The sequence below is a fragment of the Mirounga leonina genome, unplaced genomic scaffold (genome assembly GCF_011800145.1).
Source record: "Mirounga leonina isolate KUSES-001 unplaced genomic scaffold, KU_Mleo_1.0 Mir_175, whole genome shotgun sequence".
In the NCBI taxonomy this organism is placed as follows: Eukaryota; Metazoa; Chordata; class Mammalia; order Carnivora; family Phocidae; genus Mirounga; species Mirounga leonina.
In genome coordinates this window covers 33653264-33666622 of record NW_023270453.1, presented here as the reverse complement: position 1 = coordinate 33666622, position 13359 = coordinate 33653264, and the positions used below count along the sequence as shown (strand labels likewise).

Sequence of the window (13359 nt, the reverse complement as noted above, 5' to 3'; positions counted from 1 at the left end):
GAAGTCCCTACGGTGACCCACTAAGTTACCCAGCCTCAGAAACAAAATTTGTGGGCGCCTGGGTGGCTCAGATGGTTAAGCGTCTGCCTTCGGCTCAGGTCATGATCCCAGGGTCCTGGGATCGAGTCCCACATCGGGCTCCCTGCTCCTTGGGAGCCTGCTTCTCCCTCTGCCTCTCTCTCTCTCTCTCTGTCTCTCATGAATAAATAAATAAAATCTTTAAAAAAAAAAAAAAAAAAGAAACAAAATTTGTTTGAAGTGCTTTTTAAAGAACCCGCACGTGTTTCACTAGAAACAGGCCAGATAGATAAGCAGAGACATAATAAATAGATCGGGTATATCGGCCCAAGAATAAACGACAGCCAACGTTTAGGACTTCTGTAAACAGAGAAGTGAATGACCACTGACCAGTTCTACAACTTTGGAAAAGTTATTACCCTATCTTATGGTTTTAATTGACTATTTCTACCATGACTGGGTCAGATAAGGTCAGAGATATGACACAAGTGCCCCCCCCCCCCCCCCCGGGGCCAATTTGGCTCACAGCTGGTTTGTTGTTAATGCTGCTGGTTCAGCACACTTTTAAAAAAAAAAAATCTGAGGTTCGCTGCCAGCATTTAAAATCAGAAAATTTCATATAAAAGTTTAGATCTGGCTTTTCTTAGAAAATTAGAAAATGTGGGGTGCCTGGGTGGCTCAGTCGGTGAAGCATCTGCCTCCGGCTCAGGTCATGATCCCAGAGTCCTGGGATCAAGTTCCGCATCGGGGAGCCTGCTTCTCCCTCTGCCGCTCCCCCTGCTTGTGCGTGCACGCTCGCACGCTCGCTCTCTCTCTCTCTGACAAATAAAATCTTTAAAAGAAAATTAGAAAAGGGCGCCTGGGTGGCTCAGATGGTTGGGCGTCTGCCTTCGGCTCAGGTCATGATCCCAGAGTTCTGGGATCGAGTTCCGTATCAGGCTCCCCGTTCAGTGGGGAGCCTGCTTCTCCCTCTGACCCTCTCCCCTCTCGTGCTGTTTCTCTCTCGCTCGCTCTCTAAAAAATAAATAAAATCTTAAAAAAAAAAAAAAGAAAGAAAGAAAGAAAATAAGAAAAATCTGACGGCACCGGACCCAAATTCCTGCTTCACAACCATCAGCAGGGGCTGGGGAGCAACACCTCTCAGGACAAGGCCCACATGCTTCAAGCTGGCCCCAGGCCCCATGCAGCCTACCTCCCTCCTAGCATTTTTTCCCCATCACTAGTGGGTGAGCCTTCTAGAAAGCTCCAGCTATGTCTGATCCCTACAGCCGCCCCAGAATCAGGTTAAGTGAGACCACCAAGGAACTCCAAGGAACCTGGAACCTTACCGCTCTGTATCAAGCGTTCAAGCCACATTCAAGACCGTTGAAGATAAGCAGATAATGGGAACAAAAAGATCATTTCACTTAAAAAACACATTTGACAATCTGATCAAAATACATGCTCTGAGCTTCTCAGAAAACAGACCTAGTTATGCACAACAATGTGAGTATATTTAACACTCCTGAAGTGTACGCTTCCAAACGGTTATTAAGATGTTTAGAAAAGAAAGGATTTGACTTTTAAAAAGAGCGAGCGAGCAAGCTCTAGGTCTTAACCAGGTACCTAAACTGGTTCTTCAGAGGTGTAATTATTCTGTGATATAAACAGTTATTTCTCCAGAACCAAGAACAGGAAATCATTGAAAAATAAACTTTAAAAGGTCAACGCACACAAAGGGATTAGCTAGGAAACTTCTAGACACAAAGAAACCCTAAAAAAGGACAAAGGTTATGCCTCTGTGGATTTGGACATTTGGAAGACAGTCTTGTAAATAAGTGTGGTTTATATCAAAGACTGATTATTTTAACTGCTTTCACATCACTTGTAATTCTTAAGGTGATGGTGGAAAAGGGGATTAAACTGTTGGTGGTTAATTATACACAGAACCATTTCTGAGAAGTTGCCAGAAAAAGCTCATTCCAAAGGAATTTGCCCTTCTAGTAAAAACAATGCTGGGCCTTAGTATATGCAGTTATGTATACCAGAAGCCTGGTTCATGTGTGAGACATCTCTTTTTTTTCTTTTCTTTTTTTTTTTTTTTTTAAAGATTTTATTTACTTGACAGAGAGAGACACAGTGAGAGAGGGAACACAAGCAGGGAGAGTGGGAGAGGGAGAAGCAGGCTTCCTGTGGAGCAGGGAGCCCGATGTAGGGCTCAATCCCAGGAACCTGGGACCATGACCTGAGCCGAAGGCAGACGCTTAACGACTGAGCCACCCAGGCGCCCCCATGTGTGAGACATTTCTATAACCTAATCCTTGCCCCAGTCATTCCTTGCCTGGACTACTACAATAATTTCCTAACCATCCCCTGCTTCCAGCCCTCCTGGCCCCACTCAGTCCTCCCCCACTACAGCCAAAGTTATCTCACTTATCTGGACATCCACATGTGCGTCCATAGATATATATCTACCCACCCACCCACCCATCCATCATCTACCCATCTATCTATCCACCCACTCTCTTCCCATGCATCCATGCATCTGTGCATCTACCCACCCACGCACCAACTCATCCATCCATCTACCCACCCATGCACCAACTCATCCATCCATCCATCTACCTGCCCATGCACCAACCCATCCATACATCTACCCACCCATGTACCGAACCAACCAGGCATTCATTCATCCATGTTTCTATTAATCTACTTTTAATAGGTCATAACTTTTATGTGTTAAAATTTTTTCAAACTACACAAAATGGCATACATACAGTGAAAAAGAAGACTCCTTCTATGAATTTGCAACCCCCCATCGCACCCCCAAGGCAAAACTACTGTTACTAACATCTTGTGTATTCTTCCAAATACCTTCCAGATAAAGTGTTATCAATTTTGTTTCCCTAACAAGTACAATACATAGTCCGTTCTGTACCTTGCTTTTTTTTTAATATTAGAAACCGATTTTTTCAGTAACAGAGATATGTTTTATTCTTGAGAACTTAATTGTATTTCTTTTGAATAAAGGTAAAAGTGACAAGCCATCTTCCCATCCCAGTCCCTAACCCCCCAGGGTCCTGTCTCTAGAAGCACCCATTACTGGTTTCTTGTGTGTCGTTCCAGAAAATATTTTATGCGTGTGTGTGTGTGTGTGTGTATATATATATATGTATATATATATATATATGTATTTTCTGTTATCAAATGGAAGGAAGCATACTCCTCACACTGTTCTGTACCTTGCTTTTTCTCTTAAGTTTTCCTTTTTAGTTTATTTATTTACTTACATAATCTCTACACCGAGCCGGGGGCTCGAACTCACAACCCCGAGATCAAGAGTCACGTGCTCTATCAACTGAGCCATCAGGGTACCCAGCTTTTTTCTCTTATAACTCTCTAATAACAGGCCTTAAAGGTTATCCTGTACTGCAAAGGAAGGGTTTCCTCATTCTTTGCTCCAGGTACTTGCTATTCCACTGTATGATGGACCTGACTGTATTTGACCCGCCTCCTGCTGACAAGGACACTGGGTTGCTCTAACAGACAAATAATACAGCAGTGAACTGATAATCCGGTAAGTGCTTCATTTCACACACACGCAAGCATACTTATAAGATCACTTTCTAGAAGCGAACCTGCTGGGACAAAAGGTGCATGCATCTAAAATTTAGACACTGCCCTCCAAGGGGGTATGAGTTTATACTCTACCTAAAAGGAACAAGGGTGACTCCTTCCCAAACACCATGTATCACAAGCTTTTTGATCTCTGCAGACGTGGTAGTAGAAAATATCTCACTGTAGTTTGAATTTCTTTTCCCGTTATAATGAGGGAAATGGAAGATCTAAAAGCAGTAAGATTTTCCTGCTCAGAAGAATATTCACAGACTTAAATATCTGTGTTAAGAAATGGGACAGATCAGACTGTCCTCTCTCCTCTGGGTAACAACCTCGGATGGCTCCCTATTGCCTTCAAAAGCTGATGCTTGCTGTGCTTCATGAGGTCTTCCACGTCTGAGCCCCGTCTGTTTCTCCTACAGTTTCTCCCACCCTGTTCCCCAGTGTGTCAACTCAGGCATTCACTCAATGAGGCATTTACCACGCATGTGTCAGGCATTGTTCAAGGCACTGGAGATTCGGGAGGGCCATGGTCCCTGCTTTCAAGGCACTCCCTAGCTGCCGGTCAAATGAATGGTTCTTTGGGATACCTCTTCCTAGATGCTCTCCCTGCAATGTCTTTCCACTATAACAAACTCCTATACATCCTTCAAAACCCAACTTGGGTATCTCCTTTAGGAAGCTTTCCTCCCCACTCCCCAAATCATCAGGCCCACCCCCCAATCTTTGCGATGGTTTTCTTACTTGTCACTACCTCTGTCCTACAAGGACCATGCAAGGACCTCAGTGCTAGGACCATGTGTACTTACTCTTGACTCCTAGCCTCTTCACCTGGCAGGTACCCAAAAGTTATTGAGTAATTGGCTCATGCCATGCCTCCTCTTGCCTCGCTTCCCCTCCCCAACATTATTTCCTACTTTGCTTTTAAAAAAATAACAATCCAGGGCACCTGGGTGGCTCAATCCTTAAGCATCTGCCTTCAGCTCAAGTCATAATCCCAGGGTCCCGGGGTCAAGCCTCACGTTGGGCTCCATGCTCAGTCGGGAGTCTGCTTCTACCCCCACCCGTGCACTCTCTATCAAACAATTAAATAAAATCTTTAAAAAAAGGAACAATCCATCCAGGTAGAACCTGGCTATGAGCCTGGGCTTCCAGGTCAGGTAGAGGCGGACTGAAATTCCACCCTGACCTCGTGTAAACCTGTGCAGGTCACTTCACTTCTCCAAGCTCAGTCTCCTCCCCAGTAAAGTGGTCAGGTAAACCAAGGGCCTGGAGGGGCTGCGGCCAGTAGCAAACGGCACAGTGCGTGAGAGATGCTTCGCACAGGACCGGCACGCTCTAGAGACAAGGGGTGACTTTAGCAGCTGACGCCAAGAATTCACCATGATCCCCACCACTGCCACCAGCGTGGCCCAGACTTGGGAGGCTCAGAGGATAGGCAAAGGCGCGAGTTAGGAAGTAAGCAAGAGGAAACCGGAGAGCATCTAAGGACACGCAACTCCTGGCACAGAGAGGCCGAAGAAACGCTCAGCTCAGCGAAGGCAGGAGCCAGCCCTTCAGAAGGCAGCTTCCTGCTCCAAGCCACAGGCCCGCCCTGGCCCAGAGGGAGAGCCGGGAGGGAGGAGCAGGGGGAGGAGGCGGCGGGTATGTGGAAAGGGGAAATCCGCTTGTGAACGTGAAATTTCATGGCTGCAGGAGGCAGCCAGCATGCCACCTGCCCTCACCCTGCCTCAGCCAGCCAATGGCGGCCCTGACCACTGTCACCGGAGTGAAGACAATAGCATCCGGGCCTCTAGTGTGTCCCTCACTGGCTGGGACCCTAAGGAATCTTCTGTGCAGAGAGATCCCCTTGGCCACCCCTGGAGACCAGCAGTGTGACCCATCGCTGTTTAGGGTCTGCGCAGGAAACAGCAAATGCAGAGGGCCACTGGAAGGCTTAAGGAAGGGTGATAATTCATGGAGAGTCTGCTGGCTGCTTGCTGCTTGCGACCCCGGGGCGGACAGCTACCCTGCTCTTCCTTCCAGCAGCTCCGGATCCAGGAGCTTCAGAAATCAGGCTCTCTCCCATCGGCCCAATACTGGTGACAAAATTCAACCCTGGGAGAAGCGAGTCCAGAAAACAGTCACCAGCGCTGATCCAGGCAGCACACCATGGGGAACCCGGCCCGAGAAAATCTCGACATAGAAAGTGCATCGCTGGCTCCCCCAACCCAGGCTTCTCTTCACAGGACACCTCGACAGCTTCGCCACCCTTTTATGTGTCTCCCCTCCCTACCCTCAGCCCTGATGCTTGAGGATGGGGAGGGGGGAGGGACAAGTCCAAGGCTGCTTGGCCCATGAGCTCTGGGAGTTCATAACATTTCTACTGAGTGCTGTCATCTCACATCCCTCTCAGGGCAGAATAATGACAACCAGCACACTCCGAGCACCGATGTACCAGGCATGTCCCTCAGTCCTCACAAGGAGAGGCACTGCTGCTATGCCCATTTCACAGATGAGGAAACCGAGGCACCAGAAACTAAGACATCTTGACCCAAATCAACCCAATCACAGCAAGGACACTACTCTCTTGTCCCCAGTGATGCGGGGTGAGGATGTGGGATCTACAGGAGTCTCAGCTATTTACAAGGGAAGCACCAAAAGTTGGGAGGGGAAGGAAGGAGTGTCACCTCCGTGGAGAGTTGAGAACGCAGTGGACATTATAAAAGGTGGAGATGAAAGAAACTGGTACTTGGTACCAACAGGGGGGAAGGGAGGTGCTGCTGGATCAAACTTAACCTGCAGTCCTCCCTCCCAGTGGACCTCTCCAATAAATTCACTCAATTGTTTACACAAGTTTAAAATGAATTTGCCCTCACAATACAAAGCATCCTAATGATACAATTCCGATCCACTGAGTCAACTTTTATATAATATGATTCAGAATTCGACATGCATGAATAGGGTTTATACCATTATGAGTAGCATACTTCTGGGTAAATCACTGATCTTCTCTGAGGTTCAAATAGCCCACCAGCAAAATGGGGCTACTACCATCTTCTCCCCAGGGGACCATAAAAACCCATATAAATGTTGATTATTACTATTATATACAACCTCTTCAGCTGACTTTTTTAGAGCCTACTTCTTTCCTTCTGTTCTCCCCTTTCTCTATTCTTCTCATCACCCCACCCCATCTCACAAAAAGACTACCTATCCCCTTGTCTCCCAGACCCAGTTTTCTTCTCTTTGCTCTGTGACCTTAGACGAGTTACTTAACCTCTCTGAACCTCATCTCTAAGGTTGAGAACACCTATCTCCTAGAGCTATTCCAAAGATTAAATAAAATTACATACACACAGGGTCCCCCGCACACTCAATAAAGGACTATTGGCAGTAATCTTAATTCTTACTTCAGTAATAAAAATAAATGAAATTTATACCATCATACTCTCAAGATGGTGATCTTATATTGTTACTGATAACAATACCACCTACCATTAACTGAGCACTAATTATGTGTCAGCACTACCTCTATGCGTTTTAAGTGAATCAATTCATTTAACCTCCATGACCACCTAGAAGGGAGGTTTTATGTTGATGCTCCTTTGTTAGATGAAGAAACGGAAATATAGAAGACAAATAAGCTGCCAGAGGTCACCCAGCTTGTATGTGATGAGGCTGGGACTCAAACATAGGAAGCCTGACTAGGAACTGGGCCTTCTGGAGCTGGGCCTGTGTCCATGAAAAATCTGGGCCAAGAAGAAAATGTGAGTCCTCCAATCATCACCAAGTTCAGAACCCATTCCCTGTCCTCATTGCCTATGACTGCAGTTACAGATCACCATCAACTTGGTGACTTAAAGTAACACACTTGTTGAATTCTACAGTGGTAGGGGTCAGGAATCTGAAAGGGGTCTCGGTGGGCTACAATCAAGGTGTGGGCAGGGCTGCGTTCTGTCGGGAGACTCTAAGGGAGGACCCATTTCCTTGCCTCTTCCAGCTTCCAAAAGCCGTCCACATTCCTCAGATCACGGCCCCTTCTGGCATCTTCAAAGCCGAGAGCATCAGACCAGCGCTGGTCAGGCTGCCACCTCTCCTCATTTGTGCTCTTGTGTCTCCTTCTTCCACTGACAAAGACCCCCGTGATTTGGGGGCCCACCCAGATAAGCCAGGACACCTCCCATCTCAAGGTCAACTATGAGTAGTAGCCTTATTTCCATCTACCATCTTCATTCCCCTCTGCTGTGCAACATCCCATATTCACGGGTTCTGGGGACTAGGCCAGGGGCACCCTCTCCTCAGCTCCATTCAATGGCTCTCCATCGCTGCCCTGTGCTGGGTCAGGTCCAGAAGCCACCCCAGGGCTGCCAAGCCCCACACGGAGTGGTCCTGAGGCTGACTGGCCCTCTCAGCTCCACTGGCCAGTCACCGAAGCACCATATGCCGGGGTGTCTCCTCAGTGGGGGCCCCACGGGGCTTCCCCCCCACAGCCTGCTGCTCTGGCCTGGCCCACACAGCTTCTAGTGGGAAACAGCCCTGCCCAGGGCTCCACGGGCTGACCTCGGGACAGGAGAGGTGACTCCAGAGGGGAGGGCAAGCAAACGGCCAACAGCAGCCGGGTACACGATGACAAATCTGAACCAGGGCTCTGGGTCACTTGCATCTGGGAGTGAGGGTTGCTCTGACCTATTTAGTTACAAGGACCTCCTTTGAACTTGGCATCCCACTGGGGCCTGAAGGTCCTTTCCCCAATATGATCGCCTCAGTAAGTCATGACAGGTAGCTTTCTACCACTCAGTGGACAATTCTGTATCGGGAGACTACTGTGTTCCAGTAACATTTGGAGGTCAAGTTTCTACTCTCAGAGGATCATTCTATTAAAACAGGCAAATACGAAATAGATAAATTAACAGCTATATGCATGTGCAATGACAGCAAATGCCCTAAAGAAGAGTACGGGGGCGGGGGAGGGGCGGGCAGAGAATAATGGTGGGGTCTGGGTGCTATTACAGAAAAGAGCTCTGGGCCAGGATGACGATCGAGCAAAGACCTGCAGGGAAGCAATTACATGGCACCTTCCTCCATCAACAGAAACAAAAAGACCGAGGGCTTATGAAGGTTCTTAGTGGCCTGTGCCAGGACCAAGTTAAGTACTTTACATGCCTTATCTCCCATTTAATCCTCACTAACAACTCTGGGAGGCAGCCCCTAGAATGAAACCCATTTTACAGATAACAGAAACTGAGGCCGAGTCACATAACCTGCAAGCAGCATGGGTAGCCAGGAATTTGAATCCAAGTGTAGATGCCTCTGCATACCTAGACAGTTGTTCTGTTTGCTTTTTTAAAAATCACATGCATCTACTACTGTTCCCATTTAAAATTAGTATAAAAGGGTATACAGATGCTTCTACAGGCAGGGAAATTTTCTTAGAAGGATTAAAAAAAAAAAAAAAAAAGGCAAAAAGCTAACAGGGACTATCTCCGGGGAGGACAGAGCTGGAGCTGCTGAGAAGACACTATTCATTTTGTTTTATTATCTTTAGCACAGTTTGGATTTTTCACTCTGCATGTATTACCCCTAAACTAATAATAACAAAAGGAATTCACGCTTTGAATAAATAAACAGTGACAGCAGGAATTTAAGGGTAGACATTTCTAAATGCTGAGCTGGGAACAAAGAGAAAGCACATATTTACCGGACGCCCAAAAGTTGAAATGTCCGGCACAGTGCTAAGTGTTTTCCAAGCACAATTCCATTCAAACCCTTACAAAATCAGGACTCTTAGAACTCTCCCTTTTCGGACCAGGGGACTCTGAGGCCCAGAGAGGTTATGGAACTTGCTGAGGGTCACAGAGCCGGAAGGAGGCAGAGCCAGACTTTGAACCCAGAGAGTCTGACAGTGAGCCCTAACCTCCCAGGCTGCACCACCTCTCAGCCAGGTGCTTGCGACTCTAGGGGATTTGCAAGGCCCACAGCCTCACTGCCCAGCCTGAGGCCGCTTGGAAGGTGACATTCTTTGAGGCAGGGCATCAACTAAACGTCCTCAGGCCTTAGGGAGTCCAAGTTCATTTGTGCAGAATGGAGAAGCAACGTTCTGACCCAGACATGGAAATATGCTACAACTACCCCTCACCCACCTACCCAACGTGCTCAGTGCATGGGGATGGTTAAGAACACAAGGCTGGAGGGTCTAGGTTCCAGTTTCCACTCCATCACAGATCGGTGCCTGAAAGCAGGGTTTCTCAACCTTAGCACCACTGGTATTTGGGGCCAGAAAATTCTTTGATTTGAGGAGGCTATCCTGTGCATCAGAGGATGTTAAGCAGCGTCCTTAACCTCTGTCCAAAAGATGCCAGTAAGCACATATCCCATTTAATCCTCAAACAACTCTAGGAGGCAGGTGCTATAAACCCATTTCACAGAAACTCAGGTCCGTAACCTGCAAGCAGCATACACAGCTGGCTGTGACAATCAAAAATGTCTCCAAACATTGCCAAATATCCCCCCAGGAGGCAAAAACTGTCCCTACCACCCTAAAGCAGTGGCTCCACCAGGCCTCAGTTTATCTGTGAAACGAGACTAGTTCTAGAACCCAGCCATTACAGAATAATCAGGAGGGTTAAATGACATGACCCAAAAGGCTCCAGGTTCAGTTCCTGGCCAAGAAACTGATCAATAAAACACAGGGTTGGTTGGTTGGCTGGTTGGTTGGTTTCTTTCTTTCTTCCATTCATTCATTCATTCATTCATTCATTCACTCTCTCCATCACACAATGAGTATTTATTGAGTACCTACTCTGTGCCAAGCTCTGGACTAATCAAGGGGATTTGGGGATAAATCAGACACAGTCCTGCCCCCTTGAGACTCACACTAAAGACAGGTCACGACACATAACTGCGAAGAGCAGTGTTCACTATACAGGAAAGGGAAAGATGTGGAGACAGCAAGTAGCAAGGTGAGGGTCCAGGAAGGTGACATTTCAGCAGAGCAGAGCACAAGTGTCAGAGAGAGACAGGCAAGCAAAGATCAGGGGGGAAGCGCGTCCAAGGCAGAGGGGCAGCGGGGGCAAAGGCATGGAGGAGAAGATGCCGTGTGGGTATGCACCTTTCCAAAAATGCAGAGGGGAGGGACAGAATAAATAAGATGAATACAAGCAAGAGCAACAAAAACTAGGGACCCTGGAGTCAGAGGGCCTGAGTTTGAATCCAGCCACCAAGGCTCACTTTTGCCCCTTGACCTTCAGAAAATCAGCTAACCTCTCCGGTCCTGGTCTCCTTCATCTCCTTGACTGCAGGGTCAAGGGCTTAGCTTGCTCGGAGATGCCTAACCAGCTCTGGGCAGCATGGGCCGGGGTCCGCGCAGGTGCAGGGCACGCTGGCCACGAAGCCAGGGCGAACCCATGGGAGCTGCAGCTCAGGCTGATCAGAGCACTACTAACAGGACAGAAGCCCGTAGAAAGCACAAACAGTGTGCCAGGCACTGTGTTCCTGCTTTATTTTTTATTTATTTATTTATTTTTAAGTAGGCTCCATGTCCAACATGGAGCCCAACACGGGGCTTGAACTCACGACCCTGAGATCAAGACCCCAGACGCTTAACCGACTGAGCCAGCCAGGCGCCCATGCTCCTGCTTGAACGCCCACTGCTCTGTTCGTCATCAGAGCCACGCCCTATGAGGCAGGTGCTGCACCATCCCCATGTTACAGAGAAGGACACAGAGGCAAACAGGGGCAAGAAGACTAGCTGGAAGGCACATGGGTGGGACCTGGAGTCAAACCCAGAAAGGCCGGCTTCAGAGCCCCAGCAAAGGCACAGAAGGAAATCTGCGGGGCCAAACCAAGCAATGAGCCCCGTCTTTGAGGCACAGAGGTGAGGTGACAGGTCGCTTACAGAGCCTTATTCAGAACCGATCCCAAGGCGAGATACCCGGCAAAGGGAGAGCTGTAAAGCAGAAGCAAGCAGAGAAAAGGAGCACGGGGAAGCCAGGAGTCAGGTCAGTCGGGTCGGGGCCTGCTGGGCTTATGGACATTAATCCTGTCGACAGGGACAGCATGGGGCCTCCGCTTTCCCAGGCACAGGCCAGAGACAGCCAGGGAGGTCTCAGGCTACACCACGGGAGGCCGGTGCAGCCCATGGTGGTGTTGGGGGGGCGGGGGAGGGAGGACAATAGGTGCCAGCATCACGCGGGCCGTCATGGCCCCTGCCTGCTCCTGGGCTGAGCTGCGGCCTGTCCTCAGCCTCTGAGTCATCAGAGCTAAGAATAAAGCCCAGAAATATTAAAGGGGGGGTGGGTGGGATGGAAGGGCCACATCCAGACCTTACCCCCAGCCCCCAGGAAGGCAGGGCATGACCCTGCACAAGCAAGAGCCCCAAATCCTCACTGAACTCTGACACCCAAGGTGCAAAATTGAACATCTTAGCAAGACAGGGACGGGGGTGACCTGCCAAGCCAAGACTCCTGTCTTAAAAGGACTGACAGCCAAGCAGAAAACAGAGCCATGGCTGCCTGTCACAGGTGTCCCAATGTCAACAGCAGTAGACAGCATGCTCTGACCTGCCTTGACCCCAACTCTCCCCGTGACAGGCCCTGCCCTACAAAGCACACACCTGCCCTCATGGTCTCCATCCGGCCCTGACCACTTTTGCAGATTTCGTCCCCAGCCACTTCCTCTCCTCTATCAGACCCGGGAGCTTCACAGAATCCTCCATGTGGTCCCATTACAGGGACCGGAGAGGGGCCAGGCGTGTGGCAGCCAGAGGAAGAGATCTGGGGACACAGCAGTAAACAGGACAGACAGCGTTCATCCATTTACTGAGCACTGCTTCCAGCTGCTGAGGACCTAGCTGTGAACAGCAGGGCAAAGGGCCTGCCCTCCTGGAGCTGACAGCCTTATAAGAGGAGACAGAGAGAGCGCCTGGGTGGCTCAGTTGGTTGAGCGACTGCCTTCAGCTCAGGTCATGATCCTGGAGTCCCTGGATCAAGTCCCGCATCAGGCTCCCTGCTTGGCGAGGAGCCTGCTTCTCCCTCTGGCCCTCCCCACTCTCATGTACTCTCTCTCTCTCTCATTCTCACTCTCTCAAATAAATAAATAAATAAATCTTAAAAAAAAAAAAAAAGAGGAGACAGAGAGTAAACAAGATAAAAGGAAAAAATATACACATATAAAATACATATATATATATATACACAGTGTGTATAAATATACACACATGCACATATATCTGTGTGCGTATGTATGCAGGTGTGTTATAAGAAAAGGACTCAGAGGGGCGCCTGGGCGGCTCAGTCGTTAAGCGTCTGCCTTCGGCTCAGGTCATGATCCCAGAGTCCTGGGATCAAGCCCCGCATTGGGCTCCCTGCTCAGCGGGGAGCCTGCTTCTCCCTCTCCTCCCAGCTCGTTTCTCTCTCTAGCTATCTCTGTCTCTCTCTCTCAAGTAAATAAGTAAAACACTAAAAAACAAAAAAAGAAAAGGACTCAGAGAAGTGGGAAGACCTTGCTGAGAAGGTGTCTTTCAGTAACACATTTAAGAAACCAGGGAGTAGGGGTGCCTGAGTGGCTCAGTCGGTTAAGCGGCTGCCTTCAGCTCGGGTCATGATCCCAGGGTCCTGGGATCGAGCCCCGCATCGGGCTCCCTGCTCGACGGAGAGCCTGCTTCTCCTTCTCCCTCTGTCTGCCGCTCTGCCTACTTGTGCTCTCTATCTCTGTTAAATAAATAAATAAATAAAAATCTTAAAAAAAAAAAAAAAAGAAACCAGG

At 48.6% G+C, this 13359-nt stretch overlaps 1 protein-coding gene across 3 annotated transcripts in view; it reads right to left on the bottom strand.

Annotated features, from left to right (window-relative positions):
- Positions 1-13359, bottom strand: part of ABCC1 (ATP binding cassette subfamily C member 1) — a 143628-nt gene that overhangs the window by 105830 nt on the left and 24439 nt on the right. The gene's annotated exons all lie outside the window — the stretch shown is intronic.